Genomic DNA, 24,021 nt, shown 5'->3' with positions numbered 1-24,021 from the left:
AAATGAACAAGGACTATGGGGAGATACATTTTGCATACGCTAGTTGGCCAAATGGTTGAAATTACCAATAGGAATCTGGTTAAGTACAAAAAAAAAGGTATCTGTTGTTCATTTCAAGCAAAACAAAAAACCCATTACATATATTGTTCCATGATGATAATCCTCTTAACAGTCACTATGAACCATTGTTGTACAAGAAAATAGGCCAAAGCATTGTAACATGCAGTGAATACTTTTCTCCTTCTTGCAAATATATACAAATCTATCACAAAGCAATCAATGACAAAATGCAAGCCCATGAATCACATAAGGTGAAAAATCCTATATCCATTTGTGGAGATAACATGTTCTCTAAACTTTGTAATTTGATAGCACTTGCCTTTGATACAAAGGTCCTCGAGACTTTACATTGTCCAATAAATTTTCAATTCGATAATGTGCAATGCACAGGATGCATTGCATTATTTACAAAAATATCTATCAAATGATGTCATAAACACAGGATGCATTGCATTATTTGCAATGAGTAGCGATAATTTTCAAAGTGAACATACGAGATTTGTCATTGCTAACTAGAAGCATTGTCAATTATTTTGAATGCAACAATTGTTCAAGCCAAACATATAGATTAGTGTCACTTCAAATGGATACACTCCATACTCATTATGCACCTTTAAAATTAGATGAACATAGAAATAGATACAATACACTATCAAATGCTACCAATAGGAACAACCTTTTTGCAGATCGAACATGGACCCATGCTAGCAAATTCAAATAGGCATAAAGACACATTGAAATGTTCCATGACGCCATTGAAAACACAAAAAAACAATAAGATCAATGTCCATATATTAACACAACTATTGCGTTTAGAAACAAAGAACCATATACAATCATGCAAATAAAAAATGCAAATTCAACATTGTTAATTGTCCAAGAAAGATCCCTTGACAATTTTCCTAGCCAAGATAGAAGACACACCTGAAAAAAAGGGTCCAATATGTAAACAATTGCAGATATAGAAGAATCTAGTAAGCATTGGACATGACCTGTAACAAATATATGTAGATTTATCTGATAGTCATAAAAATATTCATACAAGAGTAATATGCAAAGTTTGCAAAAGGGAACTTCAAAATGGAAAATTTCGGCAATTTTTTGTTCCTGAGAGGATTGGTGGATTAAACAATTGCAAATTGTAACCACACTCTCGGAACTTGAAGAGTGTCTTATCACGTTGAGAATTATATTTGAACAAATAAGACAATGGGCCTATAAACGACCAAAAATGGGCTTAACAGGATCGATTATCAATGTTCCTGTCCAAACATACATTGTCCAAAATGCATTTCCACAATCTATGGAGGACACAAAAAAATCATTGTTGCATTGAAAAGATGATTGGAATATAAAAATGCATTTAAAACAAGATTAATTTGCGTGCACAATGTGATGAAGGCATTGAGAGAACTATGTTCTCGACACCTTTATAAAGCTAAGAACATAAAGATAAATAGAGATTGGAATAAAATTCTACAATCAACTGCTTTAAATGCTTCAACTAAAAACATTTATATTGAAGACAAAAATGAAACAACCAACGATTCAAAAAAAGAAACACCAACTAAAATGTTGGTACATAGATACAAGGGTCCCATTGCATCCATCATTTGCAAGACGACTTATTCAAGGTTTCTCCATATGAAGTACAATGACCCCTTGGAATTTTTAGAGATTGAGGATGAACTTTCCATCCCTTTTATTTAGAGACCCGTGTGATAGTGACATTGTTGAAAGATTCTACTACCAAAAAATTGTGCAATAGGAGTTGATACATTATAGTGGTGATTTCGCTCACCACATAACTAATTTGTTTTTCAAAACATTGCGAATAATAATTGAAAAATTCCTTTCACACGTTGCAATAAGAATAAAAAAAGGAAAATTAAAAGGAAGAGAGTTACGAGCCAAATATGTTAAATACAAACCCAACTTGGACAAGATTCTTAGAAGTGACATTGGTTACATGGATTTCAAACACATAAGATTTTTTCTTGATTTTTTGCAACAAATGAACAAAAGTATATTTTCCATGATACATCAACAAGGACCACCAAACTTATTTTTTACATTTACAAGTGCTGAACATCGATGGGCTCCATTAGTTAACACATTGACCAGATTACATGACAAAAGAAGAAGAAAAAAACATATTGAAACAATAGAAGACTACAATATTAACTATCTAACTAGCATAGATCCATCTTAAATACAAATCTAATATGAGCTGAGAGGGATCCAATTCCTTCATGTGCAAATTTTTCTATGAGCCAACATTATTCAAATGTTTTTTGTAGTTATTATTTTTTTTTTATTTTTTTAAGATTTTAATTTTTATTTTTATTTTGACCGACATGAGAAAAATTTCAACTTTGATGACGGACGGACATTGTTACACATCATACTAGGTTGTAGAATGAACCTCTCAGCTCAATAAGGACAAATGCAGTAACATGTAGTCGTTATTATATGCATAGAATTAATGCATTAAAACAAATGATATCTCAAGATAAAGCATTCTTTCGAAACATAGTGGATTAATACTTTGTAACTGAGTTCCAAAATAGAGGAAGCGAACATGAGCATGGGTTGCTACGGGTAGAAAATGCATTGATATATGGATTCAATAGTAACACTGACATTGAAAACTTGTTTGACAGTTATTTGATTTGTAACATAGATCACCTTGATCCAAAGCTTGCAAAAATACATCAACACCATCATAAAAAAAATTGTAAAAAGAGAGAATTCACATTGTAGATACAATTTTCCAATGCCACCCATGAGAAGCACAAAAGTTCTTGAACCAATTGCCTTGGTAGATGACACAATGAATGAAAAAGCAAAATTATTATATGATATCCTAGAAACCAGAAAATATGATAGCAATAGTACTTTTGAATATTTTTTGGATGATATACATTTGACTAAAGATGATTACATCGTAACAATACAAAGTACATTGAAACAACCGATGATTTTATTGGAACAAAAACCATATCACATTTGGAACAATAGATTTGCAAAGAACATGCCACAATTGTGGAATGCAAATATTGATGCCCAGTTTGTGCTTAATGCATATGCAATTACATCATATTGCACATCTTACATGACAAAAATTGATAACAGTGATGACACATGCATTCAAAAGAATAATAAGGGAACATTCCGAGAGCAAAGTAAATGTTATTGAAATGATACGTTCATTAGGAAACACTTTGCTTAATATCTAATATATCTTGATGCAATAAGCAATGGATATAGCACTTTTTCTATCATTGAATCATAGTTCACGGGAATGCAAATTTATAAACACAGGACCAATGTATGAACACACATTTATCCTGAAACCATTATTCTTGCTAAGACAAGAAAATGCCAATTCCTAGGACACATAGGATATACAAACAATTCATTAGACATTACTCTAATATTATAGATGAGCTTCTAAAGAAAGATGTTCCATTTATTTAGTTTAACGAGTGAAATGAGTATTTTCAATTGCGAAAAGAGAAACTACTTAAGTTTCTCGACTGGTCAAAAAAATTCCACGTAGATGTCGATGCATCAAATTTTGTAGTTGGAGCAGTGTTGGCGCAACTCGACAATGAATCGTTAGACTATCCAAATGCTTATGCTAGTTGGAAACTCAATAACGCCGAAAGTAATTACTCGATGACGAAACAAGAAGCATTAGCAATGATCTTTTCTTTACAAAATTTCCGACATTACCTTCCCGTGAACCCTTTCATATTCTACACAGATCATCAAGAACTAAAGTACCTTGTGAACAAACCAATTCATCAAGGGCAGATCTGTTAATGGTTTTTATTATTTCAGGAATTTAAATTTGAAGTCATCATTCAACCAAGAGAAAACAATGTTGGTCCCAACCACTTATGGTGACTAGAATATTAAGAAGAACCAACTGCTATTGATGATGGCCTTTCATACGCACATTTATTTAGAGTTGAAGTAGTTCCTTCAGAGCTCACTGAAATAGAAGAATTTCTACATACTTGTAAGGCACCTGAAGGACTGCCCGAAAAGAAGAAAAATACTCTTGTAATTAAAGCAACACCATTTACATTTTTAAATGGAAAATTATATAAGCTTGGTATCGACAAAATACTTAGAAGATTTGTCTTAGAACATGAATTTAGAGAAGATATCATCGACGAAGCACACAAAGGGGTAGCGAGAGGTCATTTTCAGGGAAAGACAACTGTACAAAAAATATTGCAAGCAGGGTTATGGTGGACGACACTATTTTGAGACTACTGAAACTATTACAAAAATGTGACATATGCCAAAGATTAAGACGAACACTGCCGAAACATCAAATGCCACTCCACTCAATTGTTCCATCACTACCTTTTGAGATTTGGACGATTGAATTTGTTAGACCATTCCCAAAATGGCCAAACAAACATGAGCAAGATATATAATAATAATAGTCAAGTACTTAACAAAATGGGTAGAAGCAGAACCAGTCGAGTCGTGCACTAAGGAGGTAGAAACAAAGTTCATTTATGAAAACACAATAACATGATTTGGCTGCCTTATGATTATTATCAGTGATAACGGGACACATTTTTCCAATAGTACAATTCAAGTATTAATGAAAAAAGTTATGGTTGAACATAGGAAGACTACCTTATATCACCCACAAGAAAACAATTATGTCAAATCATTTAATAAGACATTATATAAAGGATTAACAAAAATATATAATATAGATAGATACGAATGGGATGAAAAGGTTCCAACTATCCTATGGGCATATCACATAACATATAAATAGTCGACGAGATCAATTCCATTCAAACTTGTTTATGAACAAGAAGCGGTTGTACCATTTCATTGCTCGACAAATGCACACAATGTATCAACTATATTAAAATATAATACAAAACTACAAACATAACGACTTAGACAACTACATCAACTGGAGGAAGACCGACTCTATGCTCTTTATCAACAACAAATCAATAAAGTTCAACAAAAAGAATGACACGATAGGAATCTACAAGCTAATAACTTTCAAGTTGGTAACTTAGTCTTACTATACAATAATAGAGTAAAGGGTAAACCAAAGAAACTTGAAATAACATAGCTAGGACCATTTGTCATAGAAGACATTAGACCTTCTAGAGCTGTTCAACTAAAAACACTACAAAGACACCTTTTCAAATCACTTGTTAATGGTTCTCGTCTTAAAATATATATTCCTTAATAATATTTAGTATGGGTTATCCCCGATATTATTTTGTAATGGGTTAACAAACAAATAAATTAGAACTAATCAATTTTTTTCATAGTTAATTCTATTTACAAAAAATAGTTATAAATTAGTGATAAACATAACTGACATAATAGTTGAAGATCCAATAAAGGTAGTGAAATACTAAATAAGAAGGAAAACTAAATAACATAATGGAACAATAAATTGAGTTATGCAATCTTTTAAGAGCAAAACAAAGTATGGAACAACATCAATTTTGAGACGAGCGATGACCAAAAATCAAAGAAAAACTTAGAAACCAATATAAAACTTCCACATCAACTGATAAACCATTCCAATGGGATAAAAGTTGACATGAACCAGGAAGGAACCGTCCAACAGAACAAAGTCATAAAGTACGATTTGATAGGATAAAGACGCAATATAGGGGCTCCGACCAACCTTCGGGAAACAATTTTAGAAAACCAATTTCTAATAAATACACCAAATGCGAACCTAACAACATATCACATAAAAACAAAAATATGAATTTAAAAATTAGGGCACTGAGGTACATCCGTTTATCCTGACATATCGTAGACTTAACACGTCATGTCATTATCAGACGTATATCAAAAATCATTCCAAATCACTCCAAAATTGTTTATCACCCCGCGAGGAAGGTGGCGATCAAATGACATGCACACACCAAGTGATGTTCGAGGAGAGAATAAAAAATCAACAAGACGTTTCAACAAAGAGAAACCAAGCGATAATGATGGTGCAATTAATTCCACTTCTATAAAAATCAATGAACGCTGAGGTTTAGTTAAAATCTTGCCATAAATTTCGTTTGATGCTCCTTGTGACCTTGACGATATCTCAAATATCCCAAGTCCAGTGATTTCTAACTCTGAGATCTTGGATTTCCTGTGAAATGAAGAATTTCAGAACGATTTTTCAATGGAAAAGTGCAAAGTCCATTCGGAAGATGAAGAAATCATACTGGAGCCACGAATCAAAGCAAAGTTTAATCTTGTTAGAAAAACAGAGTTAGAAATTCACATGCAAAATATTAGGCAAGCAAAAGTTGATGAACCCTCATGGGAGAAGCATTTTGAATCTTTCCTCAAATGGGCTAAATCTAGAGACCAGTGCAATCCTTAGACTCAATTGCTGCAAAAAGTAGGAATTCTAGATATCCTCATTGCACCAATAGTGGGAGACCTGCCAGGAATGAAGGAGGAGGTTTCTAAATACCTAATCGAAAAATACCATAGTGGAAAGATTTGGCTTACCTAGCCTCAATCAATTTCCGGGACAACTATGCATTTAATCACATGGCTTCCATATAAAGGAGAAAAAGCGCAGACTACAACCGATGGTACTAAGTGGCTCACGCAGTCCGTTGGCAGAGCATCAAGAAAAAGATTCCAAAGGGTTAGTTTTCAGTCAAGTTCATGATCCACAGACCAAATGGGTTTCACAATAGTCCCCTTGTGCCTTACAACTTTTGGTCGAGCCTAAAATGTCAAATTGACAATGCTCGAAGCAATTGGGGAAACAGAAAAATATGGCAAATAATACAATTTGGTGGAGTATGTAGAAGAACTTCTCAACGAAAACTGCCAAAGTTGCCATAATTCGAGTAAGACCATCCATTTTCCCTCTCTGTTAATTTGGTTAGCCATGAAGTCTAGCCCACTGGTTGGGGAGGCAGACTACATGAAAAAAGATATGCCTCACATGAAAAATTTTAGAAATTTCTCCCATAGTTAGTTAGGAAAGCCACAGCCTTTAGGCCCCCTTGAACTTTTCAAAATTGGCTACTCCATATTAAGGATGTCTCCAATAAGTGGTGAGTACCTTAGCATGTTTGAAGATCCCTACCCCCCTATTCTCATCTACAATCATGTTTATATTATACCAAAGTATGGTATAAAAATTCCTTGAAACTTGACCCCTAGGAACTCCTGTACCAACCATCCATTGATAAAATATTCAATGAACTTCACCGACAATATAACACCAATTACAACGTTCCCTTCAAATTTTTTTACCCTCACCATGATATCATTACCCCCTTGGATGTTGTTGAACTAGAAGAAGAAGAAGCATAAACCACATTGTATTTACAACCATTCAAAATTGATTTATCAGTTCCTTTACTTGAAACTTATCATAAGTGTGCTTGCAAAGAGTTTCATAGTCCTAAGATCACTCCAACCATGAACAAATCAACCCAATGCCAGAAATAACTTAAATAAATCCACCTAAAAGACCCTAAAAAACGACTACAACTCAACAAAGCTATCAGGAAATCGTAGTCAAAAGAAAAAACAACCAAGAAGACTCAAAGACCCAAACTGACATCCATCTAGGCACAAGTTCAAAACGCAATGGAGAACGCTAAGGTGTATTTGTCGATAAAGTTCATCAAACATTGGATGATATTTTTTAGGCTTCACTGAATCGTAGTCGTCAACATAATGGAACTTCTTCCAATTAGCAAAATCAACAAAATGGTACTTTATATCAAAGTCATAATCAAAAGGAGCGGGCTACCGAAAAACACACTAAAATACTGATTGGAATTGATTTGATAAATGACACACGTTACTTTTCCAACTTGTATTGTAGAAGAACATCGCTAGTCATAGTAGAACTAGTCGGAGCATAACTAGTCAGAGCAGAACCAATCAGAACAAAATCAATCAGAGAAAAATCAATCAAAGCAGAATTAGTCGAAGGAGAATCAGACAGAGAAAAACCAGTCAGACCATCAAGATAATCCTGAAGTAAACTCAAAAGATAATTTGTCTGAGTGCACTTTCTTTGATAAAACAACCAGAGACTATAATCAACAAATGACCTATGTGCCGAGTGTCCAGTATCAAGAAACAATGAATGAAGTACCAGTGAGTAATCCACTGTAGAAATTAATGTGTAGATCTGAAACTTCTCATGTAATTTACTACAACACAAGACTCAAATCTACTCTAATGTTCTTTGAAAATTAATTCATGATCGAGAACACAAATCATAAACATACAAGAAGATTGATCACACATACACAAAGATTTATCTAGGGGAAAGCAACTTCTCAAAACGCCTTCCTATCTATTGGATTAATTAAATAATATAGATGAATACATACGCTTTCTCAAGCTCGAGCACTTCCTGCAAATGTATGGTCTATCCACAGGGCTTCAGTCACTAAACCTCTGACATAGCATGTGCGTTCGTGGCATACTAAACAATACCCTTAATTTGACTACAAATTGGAAAATACCTCTAAAAATCACATTATTTAACCCCCTACCAATATAAATCCAATACACCTTCGAATTTATAAAACCCCTATTTTCACTAAATATTGTATGTATCCATTTTTTATACCCTTTTATTTTTATATCCCTTGTATAGTGACATGATGCCTCTCTTATAACCCCACATGCATTCTACAATGCAACTTTCTTATTTTGATATACATTGTAAATGCATATTAGTTGCACCTTTCTTCTTTTGATATACATTGTAAATGCATATTAGTTCTCCCACAATGCAATTACTTAACACACACTCAAGCACATCTCACTATGATTTGTGCCATTTAATGGTCTAAGGCACACAAAGATCAACCATGTTTTAGGAAGATTGATTATGTGCATGTATATAAAATAACATATAAATTGATCTATATGATGATGAAAAATCAATTGATGAATCTTTATGAATAGGTTTGCAAAAAATAAGGTGTTCAAGCACAAGTCTAGACCCTCTAGATGCAAGACAACTATCTACAACCAAGGTTGGGGCCCCAAATCTCAAATCAAGGGTGCAATCCCAACCTACACATGCTTAGAAGAAGAGGATGGACAAGTCCCAACACATGCGCTCTTAAGGGAATAACACAAAAGCATGAAATCACATTTTGATTCACTATCATCTCACCAATGAGATATGGGCTATCACTCATAGACTATGTAAAATGCAACAATGGATTGGAGATAACACAGAGGCATTAAATGAATGGACTACAACTAGAACATAAGACAAAATTTTGGTTGTAGAGGTGATCTGCTCCATTTGGCTAGCTCAAAACAATGGTGTATTCCAAAATAAACCTCCAAACGTCTACAAGATTTTCTACATGTTGAAGGAAAGCATTACCTTATCATGCACCTCACTAAAGACAAGGCTTCCTTGCACTCTCATACCTTTGAAATACAATTCTAAAATTTCTAGAGGATATTTTAATTATCCAATTTTAAGGTCACAACCAAGCCAGACACCACATTGGTGTATGAGACCCCCTTACTTGTGGGACAAGGGACCCACCTCTGCACAATGATTTGACCGCTAAGTTAATGAAGGCATACATACTCTACCCCCTATAGTTTTGAACCTGTGACCTCTTAGGAGGAAACACATCCTCTTAACCATTAGGCCCACTCAAGCTAGATATAGTGGATTTCTCCTTAAGGTCTCTTTTACATAATGAGCGATTACATTGGAAGTAACATCATATAGGAAATAGAAACGACCCTGGAAACAATATTAAGAACTAATATCACTTCCTTGAAATAGGAATGACCCTGAAATTTCTATAATCAGAGAACCACTTGAAAATTTAGGCTAAACAATATAAAAGTAATGCCTTGAACACCAAGAACCAAGAGCCTTATTGCCCTATAACAAAGCGACCTATGCAAGATCAAATTTACAAAAAATGTCTTCCAAAGAACATCCATGTACACAATTCTACCAGAGAAAACATCTATAATACCAAAATCAATTGAAAAACATGATATGGGACTTTCAAATTCGAAAACCAGTTGAGAAGCATGGGATCAGACTTCCAAGATTTTATATAACGATTATCTGAATGAAGGTTCTCGCAAGATGGGCTTAAATGTCCAAGGATGAAATGATAGGAGAAAATATTTTCCAGAAATTGAAAATAATCCTTTCACTATTCTTTCCCAAGAGGATTAAGCCAATTGTTTATATAAACACTTCAGTTAATATTGTTGTATAGCACTTCAATTAATATTGTCTTCTTAGTGTCAATATTAGAATAGAGAACAACCATTTTCGCTATATACAACCATGATTACAAATATCCCAAAGCTTCTATGGAAAAACCACAGACCAAAGGTTATAAAAGGCCAACGAGGTTTGAGCACTTCTAAAATCACAAGTGCAGGAAACCAATTATTACCTTGGAAGCTCAAGTTGGGTAGGACTAGTAGGACTCACATCACCTTCCATGACATATATTATAGAATCTTCAAAGCTAAACCAGTTGTCCTTGATTTTGCTACATGAAACTGTTAAACTACTGACATGTCCAAAGATAATTTCGCAGCAGTTAGCGATTCTAAAAACACAACTTCTTTATCAGAATAATGGTCATTTTACCAATATGTCACAATAAATTGCAATAAATAGCTATGGTAGAATCAGTTGAAGAGAAGGCACACAATTTTATTTTAGTGCAACTTACTCTGAGACAACAAAAATATGCAGCATTTGATCAAACTTTGTTGTATTTAATAAAAACAGAAGTTGGAAACAAAATTCCATGCTAAAAATGTTTTTATCAACTCTAGTCTAACTTAGTTGCCTATAAAACACAGGATTTAGTCCAACTTAATTGCCTCTAATTCAAATAGAAGTTGATGGTTTTGTTTGTCCTGTTAACTGCAACCCAATCAAAATATTGCATTAGGTGGGCTCTGTTGTTTCCACAATTTTGGGCTTCTGAACTAGATTCGAGGTGTTGCGAAGAAATTATATGGTGAAAGGAAGATTTCATTTGGATTCAAAGGAAATAGGAGGCTAAATCCAGGCAGTACACATTATTGAGCAACATTCCACTTCTTCAAATTGGGCTAATTATGTTTCAGGGAACTATTCATGCACTTCAAATCCTATACTGGTGCCATCACATGATCATTGTACTCTAGGTTTACAAGGAATGATTAAACATGAGGTTGGATGGTGGGCTGGTTTGGTAGAGGGTGCAAATGATCCATATGGAAGAATTATCCATATTGATTCTCAACATGAGAGATCTATTGCCAAGAGTTACAACACAAGGCAACTGGCTGCAGGAGCTCTAGGCATTCCTTTGTTTGAAATTTTCGTAACAAAAGACAATGATCATAAATACGAGGAGCAGGTGGTCTACTTGCAACAGAATGGAAAATATGCAGATGCTTCTTTTTCAATATCACCTAAAACTACTGAAGACTCAGATAATGACACATATAAAAATGATTATGCAGATGTGAGAGATGAGGGATTGAGATGAGTTCTTAAATTTCTTAAAGTTGGGATGCCTGGCCTAAAATTCAAGGTGTTGAAAGTTGTGACTCTAAAATAGGCAAACACAGATATAATCTTAGGGGTTTTTGAGCAGTTAATCCGGGATGTCAATAAAGAGAAGGATGATGAAACTACTGGTGAAGATAAAAATGGAGGTGATCTACATAATGATAAAGAAACTGTAAGAGGCAATATGGATTTTATGAATCTTATTAAAATTGCTGCTACGAAAGTTGCCATTGGTACTCTTTAATAGAGTATTGCAGAAGATGCACCGCCAAGCCTTCTTGTACATGTACCGGCCAAAATATAGAGAAGGGATCGTGATTCCTTTTGTTTTCACATTGAGGATGAAGGCTCTCGACAATTTGTAAGAGGAAAGAAACTGACACCTTCTTGGAAAGTTGCAATAGTTGCAAAACAGGCATAGATAGATGACCATGTTGGCACTCAACTTAGTGATGATTATGTTTTGCTCGCTCATTTCTCTCGGCTACAAGATTTTCAACTTTTGGCTTTTAAGGAAATTCCTAAGCTCTGAGATCTAGCATTGGCCAATGTGGGCTCCATTGAAAAACGTAACGATCTTTGTAAGAGGCTTTCTGTTTTGTTTGCAGAAGAACTTAAGGATGTTGTCTTTAATAAGCTTAAATTGCTTAAGAATATTGATCCATGTGTTGAAAGAATGGATTACCTTACCGAGGTAATGGTTTCTACTTTTGAGAAACAACAGTCTCAAAAGGAAGCGATAAATGCTCTCCCTCTTTATCCAAATGAACAAGTCATGTGGGATGAAATTGTTGTAACCAACATTAATTACATTGGTGAAGGATGCTTGGCTCTTCCAAAACTTAATCTACAGTTTCTAACTCTCCATGACTACCTCCTAAGGAATTTCAATATTTTTCGCTTGGAATCGACATAGGAAATTGAGAATATATCCAAGATGTGTTGCCTCGACTGGCAGCATATATTAATAATGAGGGAGAAACTCACTTTCGAGGATGGTCTAGGATGGCTATTCCAATCAAGGAGTTCAAAATCACCGAAGTAAAGCAACCAAACATTGGAGAGGTGAAACCATCTGTTGTTACTGCAGAGGTTACATACAGTGTTTCAAGATACACATCACAGATAAGGTCTGAATGGAATGGGCTCAAGGAACATGATGTTATCTTTTTGTTATATGTACGTCCTTTTTCTAGAGCCACCTAGTGGTTAAGAAGCATTAAAATTAAGTGTCCCAGAAAGGTTTGGGCTCCAGTATGTACGTGGATGTGAAGTCACTGAGATTTGGGATGAGGATGGAAACCTTATGAATGATTTTACAGGCTGGATAGAAAAATCCAAATGCATGAATTGGAGAACTATGACAAAACATGATAGAGCATTTGGAGGCAGGGGAAACAAAGTTTTCATCAAATTCTATAGATTTGCCAGTGGGAGAAAGAGCGAGTCTATCTCAAATTTGTACCAGTTTGAAATAGTATAATAAGTCACAAGGAAATAGATTCCAAAATTCTAAGGGAGTAGAGTTTCGAGGCATAAAATCTGTAGCTCCAGATTTCAAATCAATAAATCATCCACCACTAAATGAAAATCATTCAAGGTTAAACACAAAAAATAGCTTTAGGACCCACTCCAACAGTAAAACATATATAAAAAATGCGGGAATTGTTTATTTTTAATTTTTAACATTCTTTAAGGGTTTCCAATAAAATGCCTATAAATAAGCTATCTCATTAAAACAAAGAACATGATCCAACAACTTAAAACTGATACTAAAACAGATATAATGAAGCATGTATTTGTAGAATAAGAAAGACAAATGAACCATAATCAAGAAGGTATTAACAACACATAATTCCCAGAAAGACTCACCCCGAACATATTCTGCATTGGTGTTACAATTGAGATTTTCTCCTGAATCATACTCTGTTTAGGTCTCAAGCTTCATGAGATGCAACAAGATGGAGACCTCATCTAGGTTAAAAAGCTAAAATCAACAAAATCTTGAACAAGAAAATTAGAATATTTGGGGTACACCCAAACACCTCTAGGCTTTCAAAGCTACATATATAATGGACTCTGAGAAATAACATTTTGCATCTCCTTGCTTCAGAGAATACATAATAGGCAATAAGAACTATAAAGCATCTAAACCTAACCATTTTCCATACTACTGATAAATTGAATATATTGAGAACTAAATATAGCTACATAACAATTCATGGATAATTTGTTACATCATAAAGAAAAGACTAATAAAATCATATGCAAGAAGCTAAAAACTGTAGTGAACATTTATAAAAGGAACTAGATAAGTTAAATTTACAAAAAGTAAATTGATAAGAAATGGAAGTCAAAGAACCAAAACCATGGAAACTAATTGGTGACTATGCAACTGTAGCAAGAGTCGCTGCAAAATCCAGGTTCCATTTTCGCTATGATATGTAGGATAGCAGTAATCTATCATTGCAATATTAAAGAAACACTCCTAGAGTTTTCCTCCTCTCTTCAAACTCTAAACCTGGGGTAGAAGTCCCAATGAATAATGTGTAAATTAAGAAGCTAACCTCCAACAATGCACAAATTTAAACCATAGAAGTTCAGCTGGATGCATTAAGTGGGGATTCAGGGGTCTATTTTACTGTAGTGTGGTTGGAAAGTGAACCAATCTCGTCTGCCATTTGTCCTGCTTGACCTCCAAGTATTTTTTCCCTCCGGTAATTCACTTCCTTCACTGGCTCTGCATGTTTTCCCTGGGCACAGTTCTCTAGTGTACATGTACCATCAAAACCATTATCCTTTGTTACATCAATTGAACCTTGCTTGGGTTCCTGAGGCTATCCCTTACTCTCCAAATCCCTATGCCTTTCTTCATTCTCTAGCACTGGATCTTTCTTTATGGCACCTTCTTCCCCTTGTGGTGCCATCTCTTCTGCCTTCTCATCCATTTTATTTATTTCTTTAGTTTTGGACCCATGTATTTTTTATTTGTTTTCTATTTCCCTTTTTTCATCACTCTCTTCTTCTGCTTCCTTCTTCTTATCAATATCATCTTCTCCCTTCCCTTCTTCTTCCTTTTTGTGATCAACATATTCCCCTGTTTCAACCATATCTTCCCCATGATGGGTATCATGCATTTCCTCTTCCTTACTAGCTTCTACTTGTGATTCTTGTTTCTCTGCATCTTCTGAATCTCCTTTTGATTTTCTAGATCTCTTTGGTTTTTTCTTCGATTCACTTTCTGGTGTTTTGACTGGTGATTCCTTTACTTTTTCACTTATCCTTGAAGATATCCTTGTTGGTGTTACCTCACCTATGGTACAAAGAAAATGTCAAATTATATTTTCTAAAAGATACATGCCAATATCCTCACAAAAAGGGTACGGATTTCAAACGAAAAAAGAAGAAGAAGAAGAAGAAGAAGAATACATGTAAGAACATAAGTTCAGATCAGGAAAAACAAATAAATAACAAACTTTACCTATGCTCCGAACATAGTTCAGATCAATAAAATAAAAAACTTTACCTATGCTCCAATCAAATTCAGAGATAGACGACCCTCTTGGTTTTGCCTTCAAGTACCGCTCTATTGCGTTTTTTGTCTTGAATTCTTCACCTGTTGGGGCGACAAAAACAACTTCATATTTTTTGGGTGTCCCACCCTTCTTTGGAATAAGCTAGAAAAAGAATTTCTAGAATTTCAGCATAGTACAAGATATACCATTGAATCTCTACAATCAATTTAGAAATTCAGAAGAGCAGCTCATATATGAATCCAAAACCTGTACTGTGCACACTACATCTACATTATAAAAATTCTTAAACAATTGAGCAATAAATAATCTTTAGGACATGGATTTATTTGACAGCTAGTTAGGGCTTAATCTTTTAAATTTTCCACTCAAAATTTCGATTTGCATTGTGACAGGAAGGCAATAGCTTCCTTTGGGAATGACACAAAAGAAAATTTAAGTATTTGAGTTGGCAAAGCTTAGGGCTGAAAGCTTAACACCATGTTCAAGCACCTGCGTTCTCATTGTAACTTGAGAGGCCCACACTAACACCTTATCTATTCACTGTTTGCTCTGGCACTCCTAAAGTCTGAAATTGATTTGGTGAAACATGGGGCTCAAAACCTCACTTCATGCTTATTAAGCACCCAATCCCTATTTATTAGGCACCCACATTCTCCTCTATGTTTGCACCTGCATTTCCAACTTATGTCATTTATGTGAACACTCTTGACAATGCCACCAATCATTGTACAAGAGAAATGTGCAGGGTTAGCAGGAATACTCATCATGGATGGATATGACTGACATGTAAGGAAAGGAGATAGGTAGAAGAATATATGCCACTGAGAAAAAAATCAATTTATATGGTGGAATAAACTATTAACAATTGCATTCTATAGTTCATGTCGCATATAAGTGATGGTGGAAGCACAAAAATATCAAGGAAAATGTCTTGCAGTAAGCACAAAAATATCACTTGTTGAAAATCACCTGAAAAAGGAGGTCTGATATCTGACTCAAGGTGGGCATTACACTGTCTTCTCCAGTGCACTCTTCAACTAATGCTGAAACATCTGCAGGCTGGTTCTGCATTCCACATCCCATCAATACCCCTTTTGCCCCAAATAGCCTACCATTGGCATTGGTGGACTTCAAGGTTATGGTATCCCAGATATAAGGGCCACTGGTGGTGGTGCCATCCAAGTAACCTTGGCTGTATTTGTAGGCCTTCGTGGAACCATAACATGCTATTGATGGGGTTTGGGAAATCTCTCTACAATCTTTGGAATTACAAGGAACATATGCTAAAGATGAGGATTTTCTGGGTCTGAAAGTGGGAAGAGGCTTTGTGGTAGCAGATCGGATCTTGGGATTGCAATTCACCCACACAAGATCGCTGCCTGTGTCTGGAACTAGCAAAACTTGCTGAGGAGGGGTTCCCACGTTCACACTCACGAAGTAAAGAGAAACTCCCATGTCTACTGCACCAGAGGCTATTGACATTTCAAAGCCTGAAGTTCCAAGCCTCCTATGATGATAAGAAGTATTCTTGTATTGCCAGGACCTTGTTCTGATGGAGTCCACATGTAAAAGTGTCTGTATCACCTCATGTCTGCTTGTCAATTGCTCATGGATCATCTTCATCTCCATATTTAGACTTATATCTTCACCTCCATTTTCATGTTACAGCAACAACACGCAGTGCAGGATGAAAAGCAACACAAACAAGCCATGTTTCCCCATTTTCATCTGCATATGAAAGAAACCAAAATCAGTGTCACCGAGAACATGGGTACTCAATGGTTTTATTTATAGTTTAGATTAATGCTAAAATAATAAATTACAACTAATTGCAATAAATGGAAACACAATAGACACAGTCGGCATGGTGTTGAAAACAATATTTTCTTAATAATAGATACAGTGCATAAACAGTCAACAAGGTGTTGCAAAGGCAAAAGAAAATAGATATAATTATTGTATTCAATAACAAGTTATTCTTAGTAATGCTCCAAATAGCTAACCAAAAGATGGCCATTTACTGCATGGCTTCCCAAAGATACATTCAATCTGAAGAAACATAATTAAATATCTTGAAAAGGGAGTACATAATACACATATCTCACAGAAGTGCATTAAATCATCAAACTGGCTGTAAAAATGGTTCCATTATGACATAAATTAAATTGTGTAATTTGTAGGGATTCAAGACTAATTTCCAATTAGCACGAAGCCTTATTATGAATGTAAGATGAGAACTTTTCAAGTATAAATTTCAATGAGAAAACAATGACTACCATTTGGGGTATAAATAGATCTGCTGGGAAACTTGACCAGAAATCATTATTAGAGCATTGCACACATGAGTGATGTGCATAAGAAAATTGTTAAGTATCTTTACAACATGACTACATTTAACATAGACGGGTAAGGAATACATCAGCAGAATCAGATCTTTCCCTTGATATCATGAAAACAACATATCCACATTCTGCCATTACAGAAACAAGTGTTCAATTTTTCTTTCTTTTTTAAAAATGCAGAGAATGTTAACTCACTTTTAAGAGTTGAGTCACATTTTGTAAATGCTAGATCTGGGATCAATAGCACTTTAGAGAGTTTTGTTGAAAGCAATAATCACAAATGTATCAATGGCGTTCCTTTCTTCTGCTTACAAAGATGAGCACCCCAATCAAACCTACCTTATGTTTCCATATCCACCTATAAATAACATGTTGCTGGGATGGAAGTCCCATTCTCTTTTTTGCTCCGTCACCAACTCTCACCAAGAAATGTGATTGGCATTCATGTTCTTCTTTCGTACCACAAAACCCCACCAGTGTATCACTTTTTTCTACCCACCTAACATATTTTTTCACAACTGTTTCATCTTCAGCGAGAAATACAAGAATTGGGCCATCTATATCGTGCTTGGCTTTATATGAAGCATAAACTTTTTCGACTGCCTCAAAAATATGCTCGTGCTCCCCTGGGATATATGCTAATGACTTTCTAACTTGCCTTAAAGCCGTAGATATTGAAGGACCATCCAGATTCAAGCTAATAAATCTATGTAATCTAGGACCTCCCCTTAAATTGATCATCTCATAAAGGGATTTTTTGGATGTACTATACCTTCTGCCTGCTTTTTCATGCATCAAGTTATGAAAAATATGCTTGAAAAATTCCCAAACTGCATCTTTACCTTGTAATTTTCCATGCTTATGTGCCTCACACACATCCTTGCAAAACCTAAAGACATCCTTCCTTTCTGTCGATTCAAAAAACCTTTCCTTTAGGGATCTCATTCTAATAGAGAGTGTAGCAACCTTTGTCATCTCCCACCAAAGAGATCACATTGTTTATCTATGGTTAGAATTTGTAACCCTTGCAACATTCTTCAGTTCCTTTTGTGTCAAATAGTCGAGTCTTCTACCTTTTACTGTATCTCATTCACTTATTTTATTGGTGCACATTGATTCACAATATAGTCGCATCCTGAAGTCATCACATTCTGGAACCAACTTACAAAAGTTGCATTTTAATGAATCAAATGGGATCCCTGTTTGAGAATCCCTTTGACAATGAATATGCCTATATGTACCATCAATACGACATTCAATACCCTCATAACATAACATGATCTTGGTATGCTTCTCTATGGCCCATAATTTTCCACCCCTTTGTTCTTCCATTAGGACCTTTGTTTCCAATCTCTCCCCATTTCTATCAATATAAGGATATCAATAACCCCAACATTGTAGTAACAAGGGAGATAATTGAGCAGTAATAAGATGACAACAAACAAATAAATTTGAAGTAAGATAAATCAAATAATATACAAATTCATATTCAAGTTTAGTCTAAGCTATTAATTAACACACCTGAAGTAGAAGGATATACACTTGTAGAAACCCTATGTAATACTGATGGTGATAATGGGACCAAGAACCTAGTCAAACTTTGTTGGGACTTATCATTGGTAGGCTTCTTGGGTCTCCCAACCGTGCACTCCTCAACCCAATCTCCTCATGTGAACCCTCATTTGTAGTAGTAGCAGTGTGCTTCTTTGATTTCATGTGTTCATTTAGAGAATTGACAATATTACCACTTGTCGGCACTAAACAAAACCATTTATTGCATCGTGTACATTCCATTCTCACTTTTTTCATGTCCTTATAGTCTGCAAGTGTTTCTTCCACCACCTTGAACAAATTACGCTCTTGTGTATTGTTGAAATCATCTAGAAGTTTGATTGCTTGATCAATATGAAATTGATCTCCAACCATCACTGTCTGTTGTACTTCGTTACATGAAGGAATTTCACTACCACTTGGTATTGATAGGCGTTGTTGATGGGCCCCTGTTTTCATATGATGGTTTTTGAAGTTGCGTGTTGTTCGTGCTACCAAGGATACATCACCTGTTCCATAATCAATGCCACAAATTTCACAATGGATCTTTATTTTAGATTCTCCCTTTTCTGAATATACTTTGAGAGTAATTTTCTCATTGACAAACTCTTCCATTAAAATTTTAACTTTTTTTCCCAAGATGCCAATACACTAGGATCAACAACTATGGCTTGTTCCACTGACAAAGACATATTTTCAACTCTTGGTTGTTTATGCATAGGTCCCTCCACATTCACTTCAATGTTTTCAAAGATTGGTATTGTTTCCACTACATTTGAACACTCTTCTTCCACATCAAATGTGCCTAGTTTCCTCTTGATGCTTACAAGTGTTGTACAAACTTTCCCTTTTTTTCTCTTGCTTTGGATTTAAACTTGTTCCATCTCGGATAAAATCAAAAGGGTATCCAACGATTTCATCATCCACAATTTCATCACGAATTTCAGCAAATGTACAACCTTCTCAACACTTGACCACGCCAATGATAGAATTCTCTTCACTAGTAGCAATTTTATAAAACAACTCCATCTGTTTTTGCACATAAATAAATGAAAAAGTAAGTAAAATTCCACAAGCATATTTGTTATTATAAAACAAAGAGCAAGGAAGCAAGGTGTGAAATTTCAATTCAAAGCTCCAAAAAACATGAAGAAATATTACTCTTTGGATGAAACACCTTGATTCAAAATGTACTATCAGTGGATCCCTCAAATGGAAATGAAACCAGAAATAAAACATATTACTAAAACATATTTGAGAGTTGATTTATTGCCGCACTAGAACTCTTTTCAGCCTCTTGGGTTGGTGTTAGAATACATGTTCTCCACCATTTAAAGCATCTAGATTGAGCAAGGCCAATGTGGTTTGTAATTCTTTAACTCCGATAATTTCTTATTTTGAAGCGCATTATGCAGTTTGGGGAAAAGAGACTTCAAAGGACATGACATTTGAGTTCTATAATATCGAGTACACTCCATGTCAGGATCCAGTGAGATCGCATAAGTTTGATAGAACTAGGTTGATAAACGGGTCACTGTCTAGACAAGGAGGAGGCCTTGAAATGCCTAGGTTACTGAGCATTTCAGTATAAAAAGCACCATCAGAATTTGATGTTGTTTTCATAAAAAAGGGTTTTCAATTTTGTTAGGACCGTGGAGAGTGGAGACTATGTGCTTTGGTTTATTTCTGTTAGAGACTCTGCCTCCGGTTTATGGTCCCTAGACCATTTTATCCTCTAAAAATGATGGTTCATTTTCTAGGAGTCCTAATGAAGGAAGATTCACCCATCATTCTTGTCTACTCTCTCAGCACATCGCATATCATAGGGTCCCTGTGGATGTAGATGGAGGTACATAAAAGGTTGCATGAAACCACTAGAGGTAAGGGCTATAATTCATTTCTTGGCTTCCATTCATTGTACATAACTCAACTATGCTATAGAGAATTATGAACTTAAAATGTCACATTGATTGTGTGCCTCACTTTTGCGTAGGACCAAAGGCACTTGCAACTACGTAAGGAAGCACAAAGACATTACTTGTAGTAAATTCAAGAGAAAGCAAGGGAAACTCTTGCAAGATACAACCTGGGGTTAGTTGGATTGGAAGTTACTTGTTCAAAACTTTCTGAGTTGGTGTCAAAAGTGAAAAGTGAATGTTTTAAGTCTACATTTTCTGATTTGACATTCTCTACTGCCTAAAATATCTTGTCTATTTCGAGAATATGAAATTTCCCTTCAATAATCCTAGCCTACAAAATGTTCTGGATATAGTTTCCTCAATTCAAATGGCAAAAGCTGGATATAGAGAATTTTAAGGTTGGTGTTAGAAAACAATCACGACACCCATATGATATAATAGTACAGTTTTAGCGGGAAGAAATAGAAAAACATATGAGGCTGCAAGAATGGCCAACAGAAGAAAAATTTTCTTCTCCTTTCTTTAGGGCCAAGTACTCTTCAATATGTTTTTGCATGAGAAGGATACTAGTGACATAGCACAAGCAGAAGAAAATCAAAATCATTTAATTGGTGAAAAGCAAAGTGTGTAAATGAATGGAGTACTGGTTGTTCGACCCATGGCAACAACATTAGGATTTTCTAGTGTTGTATCTTTGCACAAAAATAACTAGCATTTTCTTCTTTTCACTTTAATTTTTAGCCCTGGTTGAATCCTTTAACAGGATAGGCATTGTTCCATAGATGTATGATGATACAAATAATGCAATTATACAACTATACACTCTGAAAATTCGATCTTCAATTGTTATTTGTACCACGGAGTTGGGTCAAGACTTCTTTTAACTTTCAAAAGATCATATAAATTGTAATGCATGCCTAAGTGGATTTGGTCTGCTCCATTTTCCAAAAAACATTCATGTTTTCATGGAAGACTTTATGTATCTACTAACTAATATTGTGTTCATAAAGAATCTCGTGTATTTTCATTGAATCTTTTGTTGGTGAAACTTAATATTTAAATTGTCATTAAACAAATATTCTAGTTTAGTATGGGCATACACATTGGTCCCTCTCCCTGTATTTTACCTAAAGAGAAATAGGTTGAGGTGACTTAATGAAAATTATGATTCAATAATGTAAGGCATTATGCATTTTAACATGGGTGGGTTGTTGACTTGGCATTCGTATTTAATCATAGCTTATTATTAATATATGGTTGTAGAGTCACTATCAAATGGTTTAGTAGCATATTTGAGGAAGTTATCAATCTTGAGTTTGTGAAGCTCATGATTCAAAACTTCTCTTCATACTTATTATGCACTCACTCAATTGTTATTAGGCACCAAAATTCTCCTTTAAGTTTGCACTAGCAACTTATGACACTTATATGCACATTGTTGTCGATGTCAATGATCATGGTACAAGAGAAGCTTGCAGGGTTAACACAAATATTCACAATGGATGGATATTTAAAAAAAAGAAAGAAAAAAAAATTGTTTTGTTATTTAGTTTTTTAATAATAAAAAAAGTACATGGCAATATGATATAATCTGAGATTATTTTCCTTTTACATGAGACTGTCAGAGAGAATACAGTTCCACAGAGGACTAGAATTGGTGGAGGAAATGCATATTTTAACTAATATGGATTTCAAACTTACTAATTTCTGATTTTAAAATAGAGAAGAAAACGTTGATTTTCTGGAGAATTTACCATGACACATGATTCTTGTGCTCCACAACTAACTTTGAGAAAGATTTGAAAGAAGTATAAGTCTCCAATCTGAATAAATTAACGGTTTTTCATGAGAAGATTTAAAATCTATAGGCTGAGAAAAAAATTGCCTTACAAGAACTGGAGCTAAATCTGAAAGGTTCTTGTAGCTGAAGGTTAAAATGAAAGATCTTCTAGCTTATGGGCACCCAGTGTGTGCTTTGAATTGTGTTTCCAAACCTGTCTTGAAAGCAGATGAAACCCGACTCGATATTGACTACAAGCGATGGTGGAATTTTTCCAAAAGGTTTTTGCCAAATGGCTTAATAGATTCCTCTTTAAAACTATTTTGTTTCTTTGGAAAATGTAGCCTTCCTTCCAGCAAGAATGTTTGTATTGTGTCATGTCAAATCCACCAAGGTACTTTCGTCAATTATATTTTGAGATACGTATTTCTATATTCGATAGAAGTAGGTTGATAAATGGATAACACCATTGCCTAGACAAGGAGGAGGCCTTGAAACACACAGGTTATAGAGCACATCAGTTTAAAAAATAACATTAGAATTTGACAAAGTTTCGATGGTGAATTTGTAAAAAAGGTTTTCATTTCCGTTGGGATTGAGGAGAGTCGAGACTGTGTGCTTTGGTTTATTTTTGTTAGAGACCATGCCTCTTCTTTCTGGTCCATAGACCATTTTATCCTCTCCAAATGATGGTTCATTGTTAGGAATAATGAAGTAATAAGAGAAGGAAGATCTAGCTAACATTACTTTTATCTCAACACATTGCAAATCATAGGGACCTTGTGGATGCATATGGAGGTACAAATAAGGTTGTGAGAACCAAGATGGGTAAGGGCTATCCTTTCCTGGCTTCCTTTCATTGTACATGGCTCTGTTATGCTATAGATAATCCTGAACCTAAAATGTCACATTGATTGTGTGCCTCTCTTTTGAGCAGGTCCGAAGACACTTGCAACTCTACACGGAAGCATAAAGAAAGTACTTGCATTCATCTCAAGAGAAAGCAAGGGAAGCTCTTGCAAGTTACAACCTGGGGTCAATTGGATTGAGGACCATTGTTCATTCAAATTTGATTGATTCTTGAACACAATTAGATACCAATATAGATGTGATTGAAAGCTAGGGCTTTCTTGGAACTTAAACGGTGGACATATTTAAGCTTTTAGTTGATATTTTTACCTCTATAGAAGAAGAGATTGACTATGTGGAAATTTTCATTAGTAGAAGCTACCAAAACTAGATCAACCATAAATCATTTGTA

General features: G+C 34.9%; 1 pseudogene; it reads right to left on the bottom strand.

The window, feature by feature from the left end:
* Positions 1 to 14,232: 14,232 nt before the first annotated feature.
* Positions 14,233 to 16,797, bottom strand: LOC149162114 (uncharacterized; annotated as a pseudogene).
* Positions 16,798 to 24,021: the final 7,224 nt, after the last annotated feature.

The sequence above is a fragment of the Pinus tabuliformis genome, chromosome 5_2, assembly GCF_031772625.1.
Source record: "Pinus tabuliformis cultivar Carrire ecotype Pingquan chromosome 5_2, CPIR1, whole genome shotgun sequence".
In the NCBI taxonomy this organism is placed as follows: Eukaryota; Viridiplantae; Streptophyta; class Pinopsida; order Pinales; family Pinaceae; genus Pinus; species Pinus tabuliformis.
This window is presented reverse-complemented; position numbering and strand designations above follow the sequence as displayed.